General features: G+C 40.1%; 1 non-coding gene across 1 annotated transcript; it reads right to left on the bottom strand.

Annotated features, from left to right (window-relative positions):
* Positions 1–4,144: 4,144 nt before the first annotated feature.
* On the bottom strand, positions 4,145–4,251 carry LOC130470981 (small nucleolar RNA R71). Its single transcript, XR_008931689.1, has one exon. It is a non-coding gene; the product is annotated as a small nucleolar RNA R71 (small nucleolar RNA).
* Positions 4,252–22,542: the final 18,291 nt, after the last annotated feature.

Here is a 22,542-nt window from a genome sequence, read left to right on the forward strand (position 1 = left end):
CGTTCGGATCCGCCTTAGATTTAATTAACTAGAATTGCACCTAAGGTTCTATGAATATTTTCGAATATTATGGCAAATATTATATTTAGTTTTAATCCTTAAAACTAGATGTATTATTGAAAATTATGTTCTCATAAATTTGTGAATGCCATCACATATTTATAGAGTAGGAATATGGAATTGGAATTTTACTAGGACTCAAGAATTCTAACTCTATTAGAATTAGAGTTCCCTTAAACTAGTAATTCAGAAAATTAATCTAATCCTAATCGCTTAAGGATTCGATGCATGCACAAACTCCAACACGCACACGAGCACAGCCCACATGCCAGCAGGCCATGCCCCCGCGCGCGCGAAGCCCTTCGCTGGCAGCCCACACGAGCTCGCTGCCTCGCTGCCCAGTTGCTCGCAGCCTTGGTTGTAGCCTTGGCGCGCTGGGCCTGACGTGCCTTTGGCTGCTTGTGTCGCGCGCTGGGCTTGCTGGACGTGGGCCTGGCTTCGTGTTGGGCCTTCGTCTAGCAAGCTAGTCCGATGCTTATTTCGTACGACATGCTTCCGATTAATTTTCCGATTCCGGAATTCATTTCCGATTCGAACAATATTTAACATTTCCGATTCCGGAATTAATTTCCGTTTCGAACAAATATTTAATATTTCCGATTCCGGAATTATTTTCCGATTCCGTTAATATTTCCGATTCTGACAATATTTCCGTTTCCGGCAATATTTCCGATTCCGATAATATTTTCCGATACGTACCATGTTTCCGTTTCCGGCAACATCTACGACTTGGATAATATTTATATTTCCGATACGATCCATATTTCCGTTTCCGGCAATATCATCGTTTCTGGAGTATACATAATTTGCCTTTGACGATTTCAGCTCCCACTGGAACCGAGATCCGTCGATTCCGAATATCCATAGATGGAGTATTTAATTCCATTAAATACTTGATCCGTTCACGTACTATTTGTGTGACCCTACGGGTTCAGTTAAGAGTAAGCTGTGGATTAATATTATTAATTCCACTTGAACTGAAGCGGCCTCTAGCTAGGCATACAGTTCACTTGATCTCACTGAATTATTAAATTGTATAATTAATACTGAACCGCATTTATTGGACTTAGCATTGAATGCATACTTGGACCAAAGGCATTATTTCCTTCAGTCACCCACTTGTCCTTAGGGACAAGTGTGCATATCCTAATTCCTTTGTCGCTCGATGCTTGCTCTTGAACATAAGATAAGAGTTGTCATCCTTATTATGTCCAGAGGTGTTTCTCGGTTTCAGAGTTCAACTTATCAAATAAACAGATAATCATAGCTTATGATTCATCTGAGCACGGCCATGCATTTTACAGTTTCTAGCTCTCCGAGTGGTCTTGTACAACTTTCAGCATCTCATCCCAATTTATGGGAGGACAATCCCAATCTTGCGATCTTGAGATTAGATTTCGTTTGATAGGTGATTACCCGAGCGTTGCCTTTATAGCCTCCTTTTACGGTGCGACGGTTGACAGCGTCAAAGAAACCAGTTCTCAAACAAGTAATCTCAAATCACTCAGGTATTGAGGATTAGTGTATAATAATTTCAATGAAATTTACTTATGACAGATTTTTCATCTCTTACAGTAAAGTTTCATAGGTCTGTCCGATACTAGTCTTCCCAAAGTAAGTATCTATGCAAATGATTGCGACATTGCCATGTCCACATAGTTCAAGAAACAGAACTACTAGTCATCTTGCATTCTAGTTGTCTAGCGTTTTCTATGCGTCCATCTTTATAGAAAACTCCGACCAGGGACCATTTTCAACTTTTGACATTCAAGTTCACTTGATAGACATTTCTTAGTCACAGAAGTGGTCCTGACAGTCTATCTTGAATATATCGTCAAATTGAAGGGACTCATCATTTAATAAACCACAAATTAAATGGAAAAATGAATTATATTCATTAATATGAATGGTTAACCAATAATGTTTTACAAGGTATTAAACTCTAAAACTTTAAAACATTAAATAAGGACATCAAAGCCATTCTCCAACATGCTTGATTCCCATAGCTGCAGTGTGCGAGTTGTGCTTCGCCTGCGGCAGAGGTTTAGTTAATGGATCTGAGATGTTGTCATCAGTTCCAATCTTGCTTATCTCGACTTCTTTTCTTTCAACGAACTCTCGTAGAAGGTGAAATCTACGAAGTACATGCTTGACTCTCTGGTGGTGTCTAGGCTCCTTTGCCTGTGCAATAGCTCCATTATTATCACAATACAGAGCTATTGGTCCTTTAATGGAGGGGACTACACCAAGTTCACCTATGAACTTCCTTAGCCAAATAGCTTCCTTTGCTGCTTCATGTGCAGCAATGTACTCCGCTTCAGTTGTAAAATCCGCAATGGTGATTTGCTTAGCACTTTTCCAGCTTACTGCACCTCCGTTGAGGCAGAAGACAAACCCAGACTGTGATCTGAAATCATCTTTGTCGGTTTGGAAATTTGCGTCCGTATAGCCTTTAACAATTAATTCATTGATATGTGCGTTTTATATAGTGTTTTCACCCCCGTCCCTTAGTACTTTTATGCGTCAAATGAGCTCTTAGGAGCCGTTTTTAGTACTAATCTGTGTATTTGAGTGTGCCTTGAGTTTCAGGACTACTTAGTGAGAAATTGGTCTTTTTAGACCCGTTTCATGATGATTTAGGCCACTACACGATCCCGAGGGGATTCGGGACGACTATTGTCGACTTACGGGAGCCCTAGATGTTCATGATCTAACCCCGGAAGTTAGACTCGGTGTTGCGGACGAAGGGCGGATCACTTAGCCCTCCGCCCGGTTCATTGCCCCTCGCCCACCGGGCGAGCAAGCAGAAAAGAGCAGCAGGCAGCGGGCGCCCGACGGGCGGTGCTTCGCCCGATGCCCACCGGGCGCCCATCAGGAGCAGCAGCAGCAAAATGTCATCTCGCCCGACGGGCGAGTGGCGCCCGACCGGGCGCGTGCGGATGAATTCCAGAAGTCTCCCTCCGCCCGGCGGGCAAACCTGCGCCCGTCGGGCGGATTTCGAGCTTCCCGCCCGACGGGCGGACGGTCGCCCGACGGGCGGACGGTCGCCCGACCGGGCGACGACAACCCAGGACGTCTCATGCGCGCGGTTTACTTAGTTTTTCCGGTTTTTCTTAATGCTTTTTGGGCTAAACTATAAATATAGACCTTAGTTAATTTAGTTGGAGATCTTATTATCTCATATTCTAGTATTAAACACTTAGTTTTTATCTCTAATTTGTTCTAAACACTTAGTTTATTTTCAATCAAAAATTCCAGCTTTCATTTGCCAGTGTTCTTCAATTAGGTATTGTTCGTATTTCAATCTTTTGTTTTTCCCTTAATTATGTTTTCAATCATGCCAATTGCTTTGTCAAATTAGGTGATACGACTTTAGCCCGTCAAATTTTGGCGCCGTTGCCGGGGAGACGGTTTTATTTTCTGTTGTTGATTGCTTATCCTAGATTATTGTTTGTTACTACTCAAGGAACTCACGTTCCTTGAGACCAGATCTCACATTGTTTTGTAGTCTTTGTCTATGCCCAGGACCGTAGGTACTAGTAATCTTACTCCATTCGATCCTGAGCCCGAAAGAACCTTTCGTAGACGAAGAACTTTCATTGCACAATGTGGGAATTACTCTGATTCTGATCATAATATTGGCGATCTTTTTCCTTCAGATACAGATTCAGTTTCAGAGATAGAGATGGGTGACGAAAATCTGCTACCGCCACCTACCCCACGGCTTACAGACTATTCTAAGCCAAGTCTGTCCGTGCTACCAAAGGCAATCATGCCTTCTATTGCAGCTGAGACCTTCAAGATTGAGCCTGCATTGATTAAAATGATTGAGAGACGCCAATACGGTGGGGAACCAGGTGAAGATCCGAATCTTCATATACAGTCCTTCATCCAATATTGTTCCACCATCAAGCAAAAGGGATTGACTCCGGAACAAACTACGGAGATACTTTTCCCGTTCTCTTTGAGTGGGAAAGCTAAATTGTGGATTAATGGGTTGAATCGGGCGGCTTTGAAAATCACTAATTGGGAGTCCTTGGCTCTTGCTTTTTATGTTAAATATTTTCCACCTGAGAAAACAGCTCGTCTAAGGGGTCAGATATTGGGTATCTCACAACAAGCAGATGAGAGTTTGTTCGAGGTCTGGGAGAGATTCAAGGATTTGCAAAGAGAGTGTCCGCACCATGGTTTGGAAGATTGGTTCTTGATTTAGCAGTTTTATAATGGTCTGGGCAATGAGTCTAGATGTTTGTTGGATTCAGCTGTCAGTGGGAGGTTCATGAAACTTGAGGTGCCTAGAGCTATGGAGGTGATTGAGGAGATAGCCATTCACAATGCCCAGTATGGGAATCCTAGAGGTCTATCTAATAGGGGTGGTAAGCATGATTTAAATTCCATTGAACAATTAACTGCCCAATTGACTGCTTTACACTATAAGTTTGATAATATGCAAGCAGCCAATACTCAATCTGCCCAACCTGCTAGTGTAGCTGCTATGAGTGCCAACCTGCTACTGTTTGTGAAAGTTGTGGAATGTCTGGTCATTATTGAAGGAAATAATGCCCTTGGTCCAAGTATGCATTCTATGTTAAGTCTAATAAATGCGGTTCAGTATTAATTAACAAGTTAATAATTCAGTGAGATCAAGTGAGCTGAATGCCTAGCTAGAGGCCGCTTCAGTTCAAGTGGAATTAATTATATTAATCCACAGCTTACTCTTGACTGAACCCGTAGGGTCACACAAATAGTACGTAAACGGATCAAGTATTTAATGGCATTAAATACTCTATCTATGAATATTCGGAACCGACGGATCTTGGTTTCAGTGGGAGCTAAGATCGTCACAGGCAAGAAATGAATACTCCGGAAACGATGATATTGCCGGAAACGGAAATATGGATCGTATCGGAAATATAAATATTATCCAAGTCGTAGATGTTGCCGGAAACGGAAACATGGTACGTATCGGAAAATATTATCGGAAATGGAAATATTGCCAGAATCGGAAATATTGCCGGAAACGGAAATATTGTCAGAATCGGAAATATTACCGGAATCGGAAAATAATTCCGGAAACGGAAATATTAAATATTTGTTCGAAACGGAAATTAATTCCGGAATCGGAAATATTAAATATTGTTCGTATCGGAAATGAATTCCGGAATCGGAAAATTTAATCGGAAGCGCATCGTACGAATAAGCATCGGACGAGGCCTGCCGGACGAGGCCCAGCACGAAGCCAGGCCATCGCCCAGCAAGCCAAGCGCGCCGCACAAACAGCCACGCCAGGCCCAGCGCAAGGCCAGGCCCAGCAGGCTGCGCAGCGCGCACAGCGCGCACAGCACGCGCAGCGCGCAGCGCGTGCGGGCGCTGCGTGGGCTGCTGCTCGCGCGCACGCATGGGGCCCATCGTGGCAGCCGTGCGTGTGTGTGCAAGTGTTTGTGTTCGTGCACGTTTCCTAAAACATGCAGAGTTCGGTTAATGATTAAATTCCTAATTCTATTTGATAAATTAATTAAATTAGAGTTCTTGTAGGATTCTAGGTTTAATTAATTTGTATCTGAATAGGATTTCGATTCCCTTTCCATACCCCTATAAATATGAGGCTAGGGCTCACAATTTATAACAAGTTTCAAAGTATTCAAAAAGTGAGTTTTTGAGAGAAAACTAAAACACACATCTTGCTCATAAAAGTGCCGAAATTTTCTAGTACCTTAAGGGCGATTCTAGTTGGTCAATCTTAAGGCGGATCCGGACGTGTTGTGGACTATCTACGGAGGGACGACACTTGGAGTCCTAAAGACTTGTTCTTGTTCGGTTCGGGCGCAGCTAGGGAGGGCACGCAACAAAGAGTATGCATCTAAATTATGCTATATGATTATGTGTAAATAATATGTTGTCCTGGGTTAATGGTTGTTTCCGCATGATCTATGTAATGTCATATGTATCATAACCTAACAGTGGTATCAAAGCCCCTTATTATTTTCATAATCTAAATTGCATGAACATGGTTAAATATTACAAATTTGCAAGAATTAAAAGGGGTGATTAATTTTCGTAATTGTTAATTAATTGCAAATTGCGTTTATTTAATTATACGTACGCAGTTTTTCGGCAGTTTCTTCGTTACTCATCCGAATTGAGTGATTTTTGTGTCAATTCCGCATGTAAAAGGCATTCTAAAATTTTGACAAAAATAGTTTTTTTCTGCCGAACCCAGAATTCTCAAATTCGAAGCCTAACTATGACTTTTCGAAGGTTTTAGTTTTTCGAATGCAAAATTTCGTAAATTTAAGATGTTAAATTAAATATTTGCGATTCTTGTTGATAAATCTTGAATTTTTGATTGACCTACTGCATATGTTTAACAAGTTTGAATGCCTAGTCTTGTTAATTATGCAATCTAATTTGTAATTATGATTAATTTGTTGAAAATTAGAATAATTTAGAATTAATTTGATTTTCATAATTAATTGTAATTTAATTAGAAACCTATGATTAAAAACCACCATAAAAATTGTAAATTTATGATAAATTTTAAATTTTTATGACCTAGACTTGAATCCATAACAATCGGAAATCAATTGGATAATAAATTTTCGATTTTTTCGCCCTAAAATTATGAAATTAATATTATTTATTAATTTGTCATTAATTTTAAATATAAATTTTAAATTTTTATGCGATTCGTTCATAAAACTTGCACGCACGAAGCAATGGACGCTTCGTGTTACCCTTAAGGGGTGTTGTATAATGCGGGCATGCGACGACGAGCAAGGGAGCTCGTCGCCCGTGCGGCACGAATGCAATGAGCAAGGGCGTAGTGCACGAGCACAAGGCAGCAGCCCTGCCTTGTGTCGTGTGCCACGAGCAATGGACGAATGGGCATGGGCGAAGGGCGAGCCAAGGCAGTCGCGTGTGGGCAGCAAGCGAGCTGCGCCACAACGCGCGCTGCCTCGCACAAGAGCGCGCAGCCTCGCGCGCAGCGAGCGCAAGCTCGCGTGCCACGAGCGCTGCGCCCAGCATTGCTCGCGCGCACAACGAGCGAGGACTCGCGCGCACAGCCAGCATTGCTCGCGCGCACAGCGAGCGATGTCGCCCGCCCAGCGAGCGATGTCGCCCGCCCAGCGAGCGATGTCGCGCCCAGCGAGCGATGGCTTGCGCGCCCAACGAGCGATGTCGCGCGCCCAGCGAGCGATGTCGCGCGCGCACTGCGAGCGATAGCTCGCGTGCGATGAGCGCTGGCGCGCGCAGCAAGCACCAATGCGTGCGGAGGCTTGCGATGGGGATGCAGCAGCTATGCGACGAGCGCATGGGCTGCGCGCACATGGCCAGCAATGGCTGTGTGCGTGCGGCCCATGGGCGTGCAACGCGTAGGGTGTTTGCGTTACGATTAAAGATCGTTTTGAATGTTTAATTTGAAAATTTCAGTTCACGTAATTTTAATTAATTTTAAAATTAATAATTTAAATTATTTTCTTGGATTTTAATTTTTAATATTGTAATTATAATAAATTTTATTTATTCTAATTATTTTACTAAAATTAAAATCATGAATTAATTTAAATAAACGACTGAAATTAAATTAAACTTTTTGGATTCAATTATAAATTTATATGAGCTTTAAATTTTAATTAAATTTGTATGTTTCCGGTTAGACTAGAAATACATTTTTATGTTTAAAATTAGTAAAGCATATGAATTTATTGGTTTAAGTGGGAGCGTTTTTTAGTCATAAACTCTTGATTAGGTCTACAAATCCTTAAGGTTAAAACAACTTGATTAGAATTAATAAGGACTGAATAATTGGTAGATTATTGGTGCCCTTGATTAATTGCTGCAAATGTTTACGTGATGCATAATGTGTTTTACTAACCAGCTATGTGGGCCATTCATGATAATGAATGGGTGAATGGTATATATTGTATATGTACTGTTTTGCAGGTTATGAAGTGACTAGTATGGCCCAAATAGGATAGAAAATATGGTCTGCGTACCATTAATTTGAATGTAATTGGTCTAAAGTACCAAAGTTATTTTTCAATTCAAATATGGTCTGCGTACCATCAAATAGTTGTAATTAGTTATAACTTATCCTATTTGAAGAAAATGGTGCCTCCCACGGAGATTTTCAAGACGGACTTTGAAGTCAAAGCTTCAAGATGAAGTCGGGCCATACTAGATCACATTTATCTTATGCATGTTTTAAGTTATTTATTGCTTTTAAATATGTCTTAAAATGCATGAGATCAAAAGCTTGATTATGTTGCATGATTAAGGATTTTAGTTCACTTAAAATCTAACCAACATAGTAAGAGCCTTAAGTTCCAAACTTAAAAATTGAGTTAAAAGGTGCCATGCCAAAATATACACTTGCTTGGATATCCTTTACATCAATCTAGTAATAGTTTTCGCTCAGCGAGGTGTTACTTATTGGTCCTAAAGGGGCAAGGTACACAAATAATTGTGAGTACATGTTAGTTTTGGTGAAACTCAACGATATAAGTAAGGAGTCCTTTTATGTCGTGGCAAAATCGATAGGTTTACCTAATAAGTTCTTAGACGTACCTATCAACCAAGAATAGTTTCTAGACTATTAGCAAAAGGCTTTTGCTTACCTAAGATGTTTTAGGATTAAGTCGACAAACTGTGCTTAGTTCTTCAATGATTTTAGGATCTTGGAATCATTTTATTCACACCTACCGGAACAATAAATTCGAATAAAATGCTAATAACTTGTTTGAATTGCATGGTTGCTTTAATTTCAAGTTATTATTCATGATAAATGTTTAGACTTTGCATGCTTCAATGTATGTTTTAATTATTGTTTATAATTAAATATCTTGCACTGCAATAAATCCTTTTAGAAAGGTAACAGTAAATTTCCTCGATTGGTAGTGAATCCAAGAACGATTCACGGAAAAGAGAGAAAGTGAGCAATTTAAAATGTACGTTTCTTATATCGACTTTTATGGTTGTTTTCGAATATCAAAATCGAATGGCAAACCAATTGGTGCTTGTGAATTCAAAATACACTGTAGTTTTGAAATCATGAAGCATTGAGTTTAATACGCTCAGCTTTACCAATGGTTAACAACCTAATATCTTTGTCCATTTAATTCTCGAATGAGTCTAGTCCCTAGACATTCGAATAGATCGATGCTTAGAGAACTTTAGAAGCTTCTGGTAAGATCATCTAGTTGAAACAAAATATTCAACATAAATTAAAATGGTAAAGAACCTTGTTGGTGACATTGGACATGTCTAACAAAGTATAAAAGTCAACACTAAAGAATTTAATTCTTAAGCCTATAAGAAAAGGTACAAGAAATAGGAAAACGAGGAACAAATGAAAGGAATTTACGATTCCGTTTCTACCTATAAGTTTATGTTTAAAGAGAAGTGACCTAGCAATCAAACTTCCTTGGTATCATATACCGCTTGAGATTCTTACTTCGGTAATAACTCAAACAATGGAAGCTAGGATACACTAATGACCTACAAGTGGGAAATGAAGCATGGCAATGCTACATTAATTGTAGGGTCATCTAAGTTTGTTTTAAGTCCTTTCAAAGGCTGGAACTTAATGGCTATTTTGTTCCATAATCAGCATACCTAAATTTTCTGCTTCAAACACAGAAAGACTCACATTCAAGAAAAACAAAAACAGTTTGTTTGTTTATTTGAATGAAATGGTCAATTACAGGTTGAGTCAATATGCTTGATTAAAACAAACAACTCTTTAAAGAACTTTACTAGGTTCAAATCAAACCCTTGATTTGAGTTCCACTTATCTTTGGCATTGTTGCTTAGACCATATCAACAAGTTAACATTGTTTCTCTATTTTAAATGGACTTTTGAAAGTTGGTTGATTTCTAGATCAACTTAAGACAAGCTAGTCTTACTTGTTGAAAGTAACAAAGAATATGAACTATTGTTAGAACGCCTAGACGATAGAGTTCAAAGCTAAAGAAAGGTTTTATGACTTTATTATTTCACATGGATTTGAGTGAATATAGGTTTATTTACTCAAATGTGATATAAGTTGAATCTGTTTGGCTAGTTCAAAGATTCAGAAGTATAAAATCCACTTGGCAAGAAATCATAAAGATCTAGGTTAGATCATGTTGATGATTACTTGAGACCAAATATGATCATCAATGATTGTGTGGTGTAATTTCACAATCTAGGTCCATAAGATATGGCATATCTTAGTTGGAATAATCGAAGTCAATTAGTACTTGATTCGATTAATGATGAATCATAAAGACTTTTCCTATAATTTCTAAAACAAAATGCTCAACTACCACCAAACTAAACCAAAATTCGTCAAAGCTATTGAAAAGTAAATTCAGAATAACTTTTCATAAAATATATCTAGAGAGTTGCAAAACTCAGTGGGAGCTTAGTGTTTGTCATTCGACAAACTAAGGCCCAAGTATAGATATATGTTTCATTGTGATTTATTCAAATGAGACACAAGGGTATTGTTTCTACCACGAATTTTTGAGAACATAATGTTTGTTTGCTCGAAATGATGTCCTTTTGGAGATTCGTTTCCAAAATGACAAGTGGGAGAAAATAGACCTCGAAAGTTTTCGAGGCGAACAACAAACATAAACGGACATTCCGGAGGCTTTTCGAAGTGCTTCAGAAAATCCGAACTTATTCTTTAAGGACTTTAGAAGTGGTTTTAAAGAATAGACATCTCTTAGAAGACTTTACAAATGCTTCAAAGAGAACAGAATATTCAAAGGACTTTCAAGTGGCTATTGATATTCTATTTGTTTGATGTTCTATACCCAAGTAGGCATAGAATTCAAGTCACTGAAACTATGAGATTCTTCTATTAGATAGTGAAGAAACATAGAGATCAGGTCAATGAAACTATGAGATTCTTCTATTAAATAGTGAAGAAACCTACAACTTGCAGTCAAACTATTATCCTGTAGATTAATGAGTTTGTGACTTGTAAGAAAGCTATGACGAAACCTAGATTCCCTAAAATGGTTAGAGGCCATATATAGACTCAAATGTTTTAAATGGTTAGAGGCCATAAAACATACTCAATGTTTTGATGACAAAATTGAAATTTTGTTGATTTGCAAGAATAGGTTCACACCTATTGGTTGCAAGTTTGTTTTAAGGATAAAAACCATCAAACATGGAATTGTGTTCACACACAAAGCTAGATTAGTTGCTAAAGGTTACAAGCAAATTCATGGTGTGAATTGTGTTGAAACCTCATGCATAATCGTAATGATCAAGTCTATAATTCAAGCAATGATTGCATATTGGTACATATAGCAATTGGATGACAAAACGTATTCCTCAATCAAATGTTGGAATAAACTATGTACATGGTATGTCATAGGATTTGTGGATCCAAATAAATGCTTGAAAAAGAAAGCTAGCTTATGAAATCTAAGTACAGATTTAAGCAAGCAATTGGGAATTAGAAATGTATTTTAGTGAAGCTAATAAGTATTTTAGTTTCATAAAATGTACATGATTCTTATAGATATATAAGAAGTTTAGTGGGAGTACATAAAACTTAATTGGTCCTATGTGTATCACACACATATCTCTCTATTGTAAAATAACATTCAAATGCTAATGACTTAGATTTGAAATTATTCATCAATGATGGACCATGGCGAAACTTAGTACATACTGGGTATTAAGATCTATTTACAAAGATCTTATGATATTGTTTTGGATTAAGTAATGGCATTTACTAAATCAAACACGAAAGTCTCCATTGGAGATATTCGACCCATGTGAATAAATCTAAGTAAAGGATGTTTGAACTATGTATAAGCATTTACTAAGTTAAACATCAAAGAGTCTAAATGAGATTCTTAAACCTATATTATATGTCAAAGAATTTAGCTGGATTCAGTATCTGCTGAAATTGAATGAGCTAAAATTACATGAATAGAATTCAATTGGGAATTATTCTGAAAAAGAATTTATCATGTATGATATAATATGAGGATCGTCAAAAACGTATCGTATGACTTTAGGCATGACGAACATATACCAATCTCTATTGATCTAAGTGAAGATCAACTAGGTTGAGATCAAGAATACTTATGGTACTTGAAAAAGTACATAGGAATAGTTCTTGATTCAAGGAAATAAAGATATGCTAAATATTGATGCTACACGCATAAACACTGGCAAAGGATCAAGCAAGACCCTTTTGAGTTAACCATTGATAAGGACGAGCTATAGAGCATCGTGTTTTGAAATGGCAACATGGATTGGAGACCATGAGTTGTTGCGTGGGAAATTAAAATATTAATTTCTATGTTCTAAGATATAGTTGGAGAGTCTTCCACATATCTATGAACTGCTTGGATAGGTAAATCCAAACAAAGCATCACTAGCAACCTATACAGTTGAAGTAAAAGTGATTGTTGCCTAAGAAGCAATAAAACAGGGTTGTTTAAAGTTCTTCACTGAACTTGGGTAGATCACCTATCTGCTGGCTTGATGGTTCTTCATTGAAAAATGCGTAGAACCACTCTTGAAGCAAGAAAAACGTCTGCTAACTTGATGGTTCTTCATTGCAAAATGAGTAAAACCACCATCGAAGTAAGAAAGACTAGATCGCATAATAAACAAACTCAAAAGATCTTATTCATCATATCTCGAAGAACATTCGATGAAAAAGGATATTAAGATTGGCAAAGAATGATAACTAAACCTATGCAACAAGTGAGAAGCAACACTCACATTGTCGCACTGGAAACCAAGCATAGCTTTGAATTCCATGAATTGTTTTAGAAGATGGGTTTGAGGCCCATGGTTATAAAACATTGGGGTTGAACATTTATCATATATGAAATGTATTTTCATATTCCATTTAATCTTGGTTTAGTATTAAATGATGAGTCCCTTCAAATTTGACGATATATTCAAGATAGACTGTCATGACCAGTCCTGTGACTAAGAAATGTCTATCAAGTGAACTTGAAAGTCAAAGGTTGAAAATGGTCCCTATTCGGAGTTTTCTATAAAATTGGACGCATAGAAAACGTTAGACGATTAGAATGCAAGATGACTAGTAGTTCTGTTTCTTGAACTATGTGGACATGGCAATGTTATAATCATTTGCATAGATACTTACTTTGGGAAGACTAGTATCGGACAAGACCTATGAAACTTTACTGTAAGAGATGAAAGTCTGTCATAAGTAAATTTCATTAAATTATTAGACACTAAATCCTCAATACCTGAGTGATTTGAGATTACTTGTTTGAGAACTGGTTGCTTTGACGTTGACCAACCGTCGCACCGTAAAAGGAGGCTATAAAGGCAACGCTCAGGTAATCACCTATCAAACGAAGTCTAATCTCAAGATCGCAAGATTGGGATTGTCCTCCCATAAATCGGGATGAGATGCTTAAAAGTTGTACAAGGCCACTCGGAGAGCTAGAAACTGTGAAATGCATGGCCGTGCTCGGATGAATCATAGGCTATGATTATCTGTTTATTTGATCAGTTGAACTCTGAAACCGAGGAACACCTCTGGACATAATAAGGATGACAACTCTTACCTTATGTTCAAGAGCAAGCATCGAGCGACAAAGGAATTAGGAAATGCACACTTGTCCCTAAGGACAAGTGGGAGACTGAAGGAAATAATGCCCTTGGTCCAAGTATGCATTCTATGTTAAGTCTAATAAATGCGGTTCAGTATTAATTAACAAGTTAATAATTCAGTGAGATCAAGTGAGCTGAATGCCTAGCTAGAGGCCGCTTCAGTTCAAGTGGAATTAATGATATTAATCCACAGCTTACTCTTGACTGAACCCGTAGGGTCACACAAATAGTACGTAAACGGATCAAGTATTTAATGGCATTAAATACTCTATCTATGAATATTCGGAACCGACGGATCTTGGTTTCAGTGGGAGCTAAGATCGTCACAGGCAAGAAATGAATACTCCGGAAACGATGATATTGCCGGAAACGAAAATATGGATCGTATCGGAAATATAAATATTATCCAAGTCGTAGATGTTGCCGGAAACGGAAACATGGTACGTATCGGAAAATATTATCGGAAATGGAAATATTGCCAGAATCGGAAATATTGCCGGAAACGGAAATATTGTCAGAATCGGAAATATTACCGGAATCGGAAAATAATTCCGGAAACGGAAATATTAAATATTTGTTCGAAACGGAAATTAATTCCGGAATCGGAAATATTAAATATTGTTCGTATCGGAAATGAATTCCGGAATCGGAAAATTTAATCGGAAGCGCATCGTACGAATAAGCATCGGACGAGGCCTGCCGGACGAGGCCCAGCACGAAGCCAGGCCATCGCCCAGCAAGCCAAGCGCGCCGCACAAACAGCCACGCCAGGCCCAGCGCAAGGCCAGGCCCAGCAGGCTGCGCAGCGCGCGCGGGCGCTGCGTGGGCTGCTGCTCGCGCGCACGCATGGGGCCCATCGTGGCAGCCGTGCGTGTGTGTGCAAGTGTTTGTGTTCGTGCACGTTTCCTAAAACATGCAGAGTTCGGTTAATGATTAAATTCCTAATTCTATTTGATAAATTAATTAAATTAGAGTTCTTGTAGGATTCTAGGTTTAATTAATTTGTATCTGAATAGGATTTCGATTCCCTTTCCATACCCCTATAAATATGAGGCTAGGGCTCACAATTTATAACAAGTTTCAAAGTATTCAAAAAGTGAGTTTTTGAGAGAAAACTAAAACACACATCTTGCTCATAAAAGTGCCGAAATTTTCTAGTACCTTAAGGGCGATTCTAGTTGGTCAATCTTAAGGCGTGCTGTGGACTATCTACGGAGGGACGACACTTGGAGTCCTAAAGACTTGTTCTTGTTCGGTTCGGGCGCAGCTAGGGAGGGCACGCAACAAAGAGTATGCATCTAAATTATGCTATATGATTATGTGTAAATAATATGTTGTCCTGGGTTAATGGTTGTTTCCGCATGATCTATGTAATGTCATATGTATCATAACCTAACAATTATGCACCGGAATGTAGGAGCTCTGTTGAAAAATGTAAACCATTTCAATCCTACAAACAAAATAACCCATTCTCCAACTCTTACAATGAGGGCTACAAAAACAACCCCCTAATATCCTACAGGAGCAATAATATCCAGAACCCTCACCAAGTTCAACATCCACCACAACAGCCATACCAACCCCCACATCAACAATCCTACCAACCACGGAACAACTACAACCAACAGTCTAGTGGACCACCTGGGTTCCCTAGACAACACACATCACCTCCACCACCACAACCTCAAGCCACACAGCCTGACCCTATGCTAGTAGAGATGAGAAACATGATGCTACAAATGCAAAAATATCTAAGTGAAAAGGATGCAAAGATCGATGCTCTTACTGCTCACAATAAGATCATTGATACACAGTTGGCACAGATGGCTACTACTATTGCAGGGAGGCCACTAGGCCAATTTCCTTCACAGCCCGAAAATAGGGAGACTGCTAATGCAATTACATTGAGGAGTGGTAGGGATTATGATGGTCCTTCTATGCCGGTTGAGGTTGATTCCGGGGTGCCTGCTAGTGATCTGGCCAGTGAGGAAATCCCGAAGAAAGTTATGGATGGTAAGGAAGCTGAAAAGGTAGTCAATGATAATGAGGCTACAACTGAGGTTAAGAAGGGGACAGATATTCAAGTACCACCTATTGCACTCCCCTTCCCAAACCGGCAACTCAAGAATAAGCTAGACAAGCAGTTTGGCAGATTCTTGGAAGTGGTCAAAATTTTGCAGGTAACGGTTCCTTTTACTGAATTAATTTTACAGGTTCCTGCTTATGCTAAATTCATGAAAGATATTTTGACCAGGAAACGTGCTTTTTGTGAGGTAGAGACTGTAGCTTTCACTGAGGAATGTAGTGCTTATTTGCAAAACAAGTCTCCACCTAAACTTAAAGACCCCGGGAGTTTTTCCATCCCATGTAACATTGGCACTGTATTTATTGATAAGGCTTTATGTGATTTAGGTGCTAGTGTGTCTGTCATGCCTTTGTCTGTCTGTACTAAACTGAATATGGGTGAGCTTAAGGTTACTAATATCACTCTACAAATGGCCGACCGTTCTGTCAAATACCCCTTAGGTGTTTTAGAGGACGTCCCTGTTGGAGTAGGTAAATTCTATATACCTGTAGACTTTGTAGTACTAGACATGCAGGAGGATTCTCAAATTTCCATAATCTTAGGTAGACCCTTCCTTCACACGGCTGGGGCGGTCATTGATGTTAAAAGTGGGAAATTGACTTTGTCTGTTGGGGATGATAAGGTGACTTTTAATCTGAATAGTGCCTTAAAAAGTCCCATTCTAGAGGAAGAACAATGCTATCGTATAGATGTAGTTGATTTTATTACTCGTGATAACGTCTCCCAAGTTCTCGAAAGAGATCCCTTGGAGGCAGTGCTTTGTTGTGAGTCTTCTGCAGGTGATAGCAGTTCTTGGAGTGCTGAAGTGGATGCTCTGGAGTTGGCTCTTAATGGTGGAGAATCTGAGCCGGAGAGCACCAGATTGAAGAGGGTAGTTCGGCCGGTTTGTTCTGTTAAAAAGGTAAAGAAACCCGAACTTAAGCCTCTTCCTGCTAACCTTAAATATGCGTTTTTAGATGATGAACAGCTTTGCCCTGTGATCGTCAGTACTGCACTTGATGCAGACCAGTTATCCCAACTTCTTATTGTGTTGAAAAGGCACAAAAAGGCCATTGGGTACAGTATTGATGATTTAAAGGGTATTAGCCCTGATTTTTGTATGCATATGATACATCTAGATGAAAATCATAAACCATGCATCCAACCCCAGCGTCGTTTGAACCCTGTCATGCAAGATGTTGTAAAAGCTGAAGTTATGAAATTGCTTGATGCGGGTATTGTATATGCTATGTCTGATTCTAAGTGGGTGAGTCCTGTTCAGGTAGTGCCTAAGAAAGGGGGGACAACTGTGGTGAGAAATGAAAAAAATGAGTTGATACCAACTAGGGTAGTCACAGGTTGGCGCATGTGTATTGATTATAGGCGTCTTAATGTTGCTACTAAAAAGGACCATTTTCCCCTTCCCTTCAATGATCAAATGTTAGAAAGGCTGGCCTGTCACAAGTTTTTCTGTTATCTGGATGGTTATTCTGGTTTCTTTCAAATTCCCATACATCCAGACGACCAGGAAAAGACCACCTTCACCTGTCCCTATGGTACCTTTGCATATCGTAGGATGCCTTTTGGTCTGTGTAATGCACCCGCTACTTTCCAACGTTGCATGATGAGTATCTTTTCTGATTTTATTGAGTCTATCATGGAAGTGTTTATGGATGATTTTAGCGTCTATGGTACTTCTTTTTATTCTTGCTTGCTAAATCTGACTAAAGTCTTGAAAAGATGTGAAGAGTGTAATTTAGTCTTGAACTGGGAAAAGTGTCATTTCATGGTTACTGAAGGGGTGGTTTTGGGACATTTGATATCTGATAAGGGAATTCAGGTGGATCGAGCTAAGGTCCAAGTGATTGAACAATTACCCCCTCCAGTTAATGTGAAGGGTGTTAGAAGTTTTCTTGGTCATGCGGGGTTTTATCGCCGCTTTATCAAGGATTTTTCTAAAATTGTTAAACCACTTACCCAGCTCCTCCTCAAGGATGCCCAGTTTGTGTTTACTGATGCTTGTCTCGAGGCTTTCGACAGGATTAAACAGGCACTGATTACGGCTCCCATCATTCGTTCTCCCGAATGGGATCTTCCGTTCGAGATAATGTGTGATGCAAGTGATTATGCAGTTGGGGCAGTTTTGGGTCAGAGAAAGGAAAAGTTTTTGCATGCCATTTACTATGCAAGTAAGACCTTAGATGAAGCTCAAGTTAATTATGCTACTACTGAGAAGGAGCTTCTAGCCATAGTCTATGCCTTGGACAAGTTTCGCACCTATCTGGTTGGGTCCAAGGTGATAGTCTATACTGACCATGCGGCCCTTAAGTATCTGCTCTCAAAGAAAGAAGCCAAGCCCAGGCTTATTCGCTGGATACTATTGCTACGGGAGTTTGATCTAGAGATCCGCGACAAGAAAGGGGCTGAGAATGTGGTTGCAGATTACTTGTCTAGATTGAGGTGTGATGATGGCAAGGGATCTACACCGATTGATGATTCATTTCCGGATGATCATCTACTTGCACTTGCCAGTCAGTCACCATGGTTCGCAGATTTTGCTAACTACATTGTGGGGGGGATTCTTCCGGCCGATCTTACATATCAACAGAAGAAGAAATTCCTACATGATGTCCGGTTCTACTTTTGGGACGACCCTTATTTGTTTCGTCAGACTGCTGAGGGGTTGTACAAGTGTTGTATTCCAGAATGGGAAGTTCAAGGTGTTATAAGTAGGTGTCATTCTTCACCTTATGGTGGTCACCATGGACCGTCTAAAACAAACGCTAAGCTGTCACAATGTGGTTTTTACTGGCCTACTATGTTCAAGGATGCACAGGCTTTTATTATGGCTTGTGATGCATGCCAGAGGGCCGACACTATTTCGAGGAGGTATGAGATGCCACAGAACGGGATCCTTGAGGTTGAGATTTTCGATGTGTGGGGAATTGATTACATGGGACCATTCCCATCGTCCAAGGGTAACTTGTATATCCTTGTTGCTGTAGATTATGTGTCAAAGTGGGTGGAAGCCGTTGCCTCACCTACCAACGATGCAAAGACAGTCATTTCCCTGTTCAAGAAGATCATTTTTCCTAGATTTGGGGTTCCGCGCGCTTTGATCAGTGATGGAGGGTCACACTTCTATGAGAAGCATCTGGATGCGCTCCTGCGTAAGTATGGGGTTTATCACCGCACTGGGCTAGCCTACCACCCTCAGACGAGTGGTCAAGTTGAGGTCTCCAACCGAGAGATCAAATCTATCCTTGAGAAGGTGGTGGCGAAGTCTAGGAAGGATTGGAGCGATAAGCTAGATGATACTCTATGGGCATACAGAACCGCCTTTAAGACACCTATTGGTACCTCCCCGTATCGGTTGGTGTATGGCAAGGCATGTCACTTACCAGTAGAAATGGAGTACAAGGCTTATTGGGCAATCAAACAGCTCAACATGGATGCAAAGTTAGCCGGTGAGAAGCGATTACTTCAATTGGGTGAGCTCGATGAATTCCGACTACAAGCTTATGATAGTGCCCGGATTTATAAGGAAAAGACCAAGAAGTGGCACGACAATCACATTTTGCATAGAGAGTTCGCGGTGGGCGACAAGTTTCTACTCTTTAACTCTAGGCTTAAGTTATTTCCTGGAAAACTTAAGTCTAGGTGGTCTGGGCCGTTCACCGTGACTATGGTAAGCAAGTTTGGGTCTGTTGAAGTAGAGAATGATAAGGGTGAACGATTCAAGGTCAACGGGAAACGTCTGAAGTTGTACCATGATGAGGCTACTGTAGGAGTGGTTGAGGTCCATCACCTCAATCCCTCCGCCTCATAAACTGCATATTCAAGGTAACAAGGTCGAGCGGGACCTATGAATAAACCAGCGCTTTGCGGGAGGCAACCCGTATTTCATTGCTTTCGATAGTTTAATTTTTGCTTTATGTGTTTTGTAGTTTATTCTCTTTGCTTATGAGTGGTGAGGAGAGAGTATTTTTACGGTCTTTGGGTGTTTAATGATGTACAGGTTTAGCTCCTAAGCACGAAATGATAGAACAATCCGCGAGGAGCAAAGTCGCAAATTGACAAGCGATTTTCGCGTCGTTATACGAAAGCCACCTAATCAAACAAAATTTATAAGAACACCTAACTAACCAACTATATTGATTATAGCGGCAAGTTCGGGATCGTCCCAAGAGAATGGATATATTTGACTTTTCGAACTAATTGTATTCACAAGCTAGCTCAAGCGGAAAATGAAAGTTTGTATGTATGAATCTATTGAAAATCAAAGGAAATTAAATGAATAATCTAGGGAATTGGGGATTGGCTTGGGTTCATTAGGAAAGGTCGAAGTTCAATCAATCAACATTGCAAGGAAATGATAATTAGGGGAAAACCGACAAATATAGCTTTCGCCACCTCTTGGATAGAACGCATTGACTTGCCTAATCCAAAGGAGAGCTCTCGCATGACCTCTAGACTTAGACAACGAACAACCAAAACTAGTTTCCAAATGCTCACACTAATTCTCAATTTCTTGACAAACTAACATGAAGCATTTCCAATCAACTAACTAGGATTAGTATTTGCAACTACTAATCTAACTAGACATGGATATCCTAATTACCAAATCAAAGTTTAATCACAACATCATCATGAATTCCCTTCAAAAATCCCTAATTAATCCCAAGCTTCACCCCTATTCTCTAAATTATGACTATTCAAATAGCATGATTAAAACTAAAATTAAACTAAAACGAATCCTTATCATAAAACTAATTAAGCAAATCGAACTAATTCAATCAACTAAATCAAACATGAAAATTCTAAGCCAAAATCCAACAAGATTCAATCAAAATATTCAATCTAAAATCAAACAACGAAATCATAAACTAATTAAACAATAAGAACAAAAAATAATTAAAGAGAGAATTAAGGAACAAAAGAGAGAAATTATACCATTAGAAGTTGAAATTGAATCCCAAAATTGAAGAACACAAAACTATTCTGAAACATGCTATTGCTGCTGCTCCTCTATTGCTTGAACCAAAAGAACGAACTCAAAACGAAATTGCAGGAAAATAAGAAACCAAAAACATGAAGAGAAATTCAAATCTGAAAACGAGAATCAAAGGCTGAAACTGAAATTCGATCTAATCTACTGCTGCTCTCTCTATCCTAAATCTATTCTAAATGGTCGCTGCTCGACCCTAAAACCTAATTTCGAAACCAAAAACTAACTACTGACTGCTGGAATTGCTGTTTGTTGTTGCTTTTATATGAACTGCAGTGCGGGCGCGGCGGACTGAGGTGCGGGCGCGGTGGCCGGTGCGGGCGCGGTGGTTATCGGCGCGGGCGCACCGCAAGGGAACTCCAATTTCTGTCTCCAAGGCAGTAACTTTTCGAGTGCAAGTTTGGTGAGGCTGCGGGCGCGGTGGTCTTTGGTGTGGGTGCACCGCTTGTGCGTTGTTGTTGTGGGCGCAGCAATGTATGTGTGGGCGCACAGCCTACCAAGGCTGCCTAGGTTGGTGCTCGCTTGTGTGCTCGTGGCATGCCCATGGGGCTGTCGGTGCATCGTATAGCATTCGTCACTGCCCATCGTCAAGCATCGTATAGCACGCAATGATATCGTCGCTGCACACAATAAATCATCGTATAGCTCATTAGAAAATCGCCTAGCACATTATAAAATCGTATAGCACAACGACAATTCGGAAAGCACGCTATTAATTCGGAAAACACTTTATTAATTCGTATCACATTTTTACAAATCCTAAATCATTTCAATCGTCGTCTAAGCTTAAATTCACATTACATAACACGTTAATACTCCAAACGACCCTACGCTGTGAAAATGAGCATAAAAGACACATTTAGAGCAAAAACGGCTAAAATATACGCAAGACGAGATAATGTTACGATTAATGCAAAAACGCGATAAACGAACTAAAAAATGATAAAACTAAGTAAAATAATAATAAAATCCTAATAAAATGAAATGAAATCCTAGGCTAAGAGCGACATAAATGTCGCTCATCACAAATGGCCCGTCGGGCGAGAGCCGCCCGACCGGGCGCGAGGAGAAGATTGCAAAACGTCTCCCTCCGCCCGTCGGGCAGACCAGCGCCCGACGGGCGGAGAGAGAAAAGCTTTTTTCGGAAAAATCGCCCGTCGCCCGCCGGGCGGGAGCTGCCCGACCGGGCGCGTGCGGAATGAGAAACCAATGTCGTCATTCGCCCGACGGGCAGACCTGTGCCCGTCAGGAGGCATACGAGCCACAGGCCCGTCGGGCGGGTGTTGGCCCGGCGGGCGGAGGGACATTTCGGCCTTAAACACGGGATTTTCCCCCTTTCCTTTTCACTTCATCTTTCAATCATCTCCTTTAACCTCTCTCAAACTCCATTAAACCCCAAACCCTAAGAACTTCAACTCTCCATATCTCCCTCATCTCTCACTCAAATTCATCAAGCCACACACCAAAATCATCCTCATCACATCCTCTTCAACCTCCACCAAACAATTTTCACTCTTTCTCACTCTCCACAAAAAACCCAATTTCATCAAAAACATTTCAAAACTCAAATCATCTTCAACAATGGGTTCTAGGCCAAAGAGGACTTGCACGGGAGCAACAAGGAGACAAGAGGAGGCTTCTTCGAGCCGTCCGCCACCACCACCTCAGTTTGCACCGGACTCGGCTTTCCCGAACATGATTCTTACTAGTGAGGAGCAACAAACTCGTCTAGCACACCTCAAGCTTCGGAAGGTAGTCCCTACTCGATTTATTTGTCAGAAAACTTTGCATGATATG

This window comes from Spinacia oleracea, chromosome 3 (assembly GCF_020520425.1).
Source record: "Spinacia oleracea cultivar Varoflay chromosome 3, BTI_SOV_V1, whole genome shotgun sequence".
In the NCBI taxonomy this organism is placed as follows: Eukaryota; Viridiplantae; Streptophyta; class Magnoliopsida; order Caryophyllales; family Amaranthaceae; genus Spinacia; species Spinacia oleracea.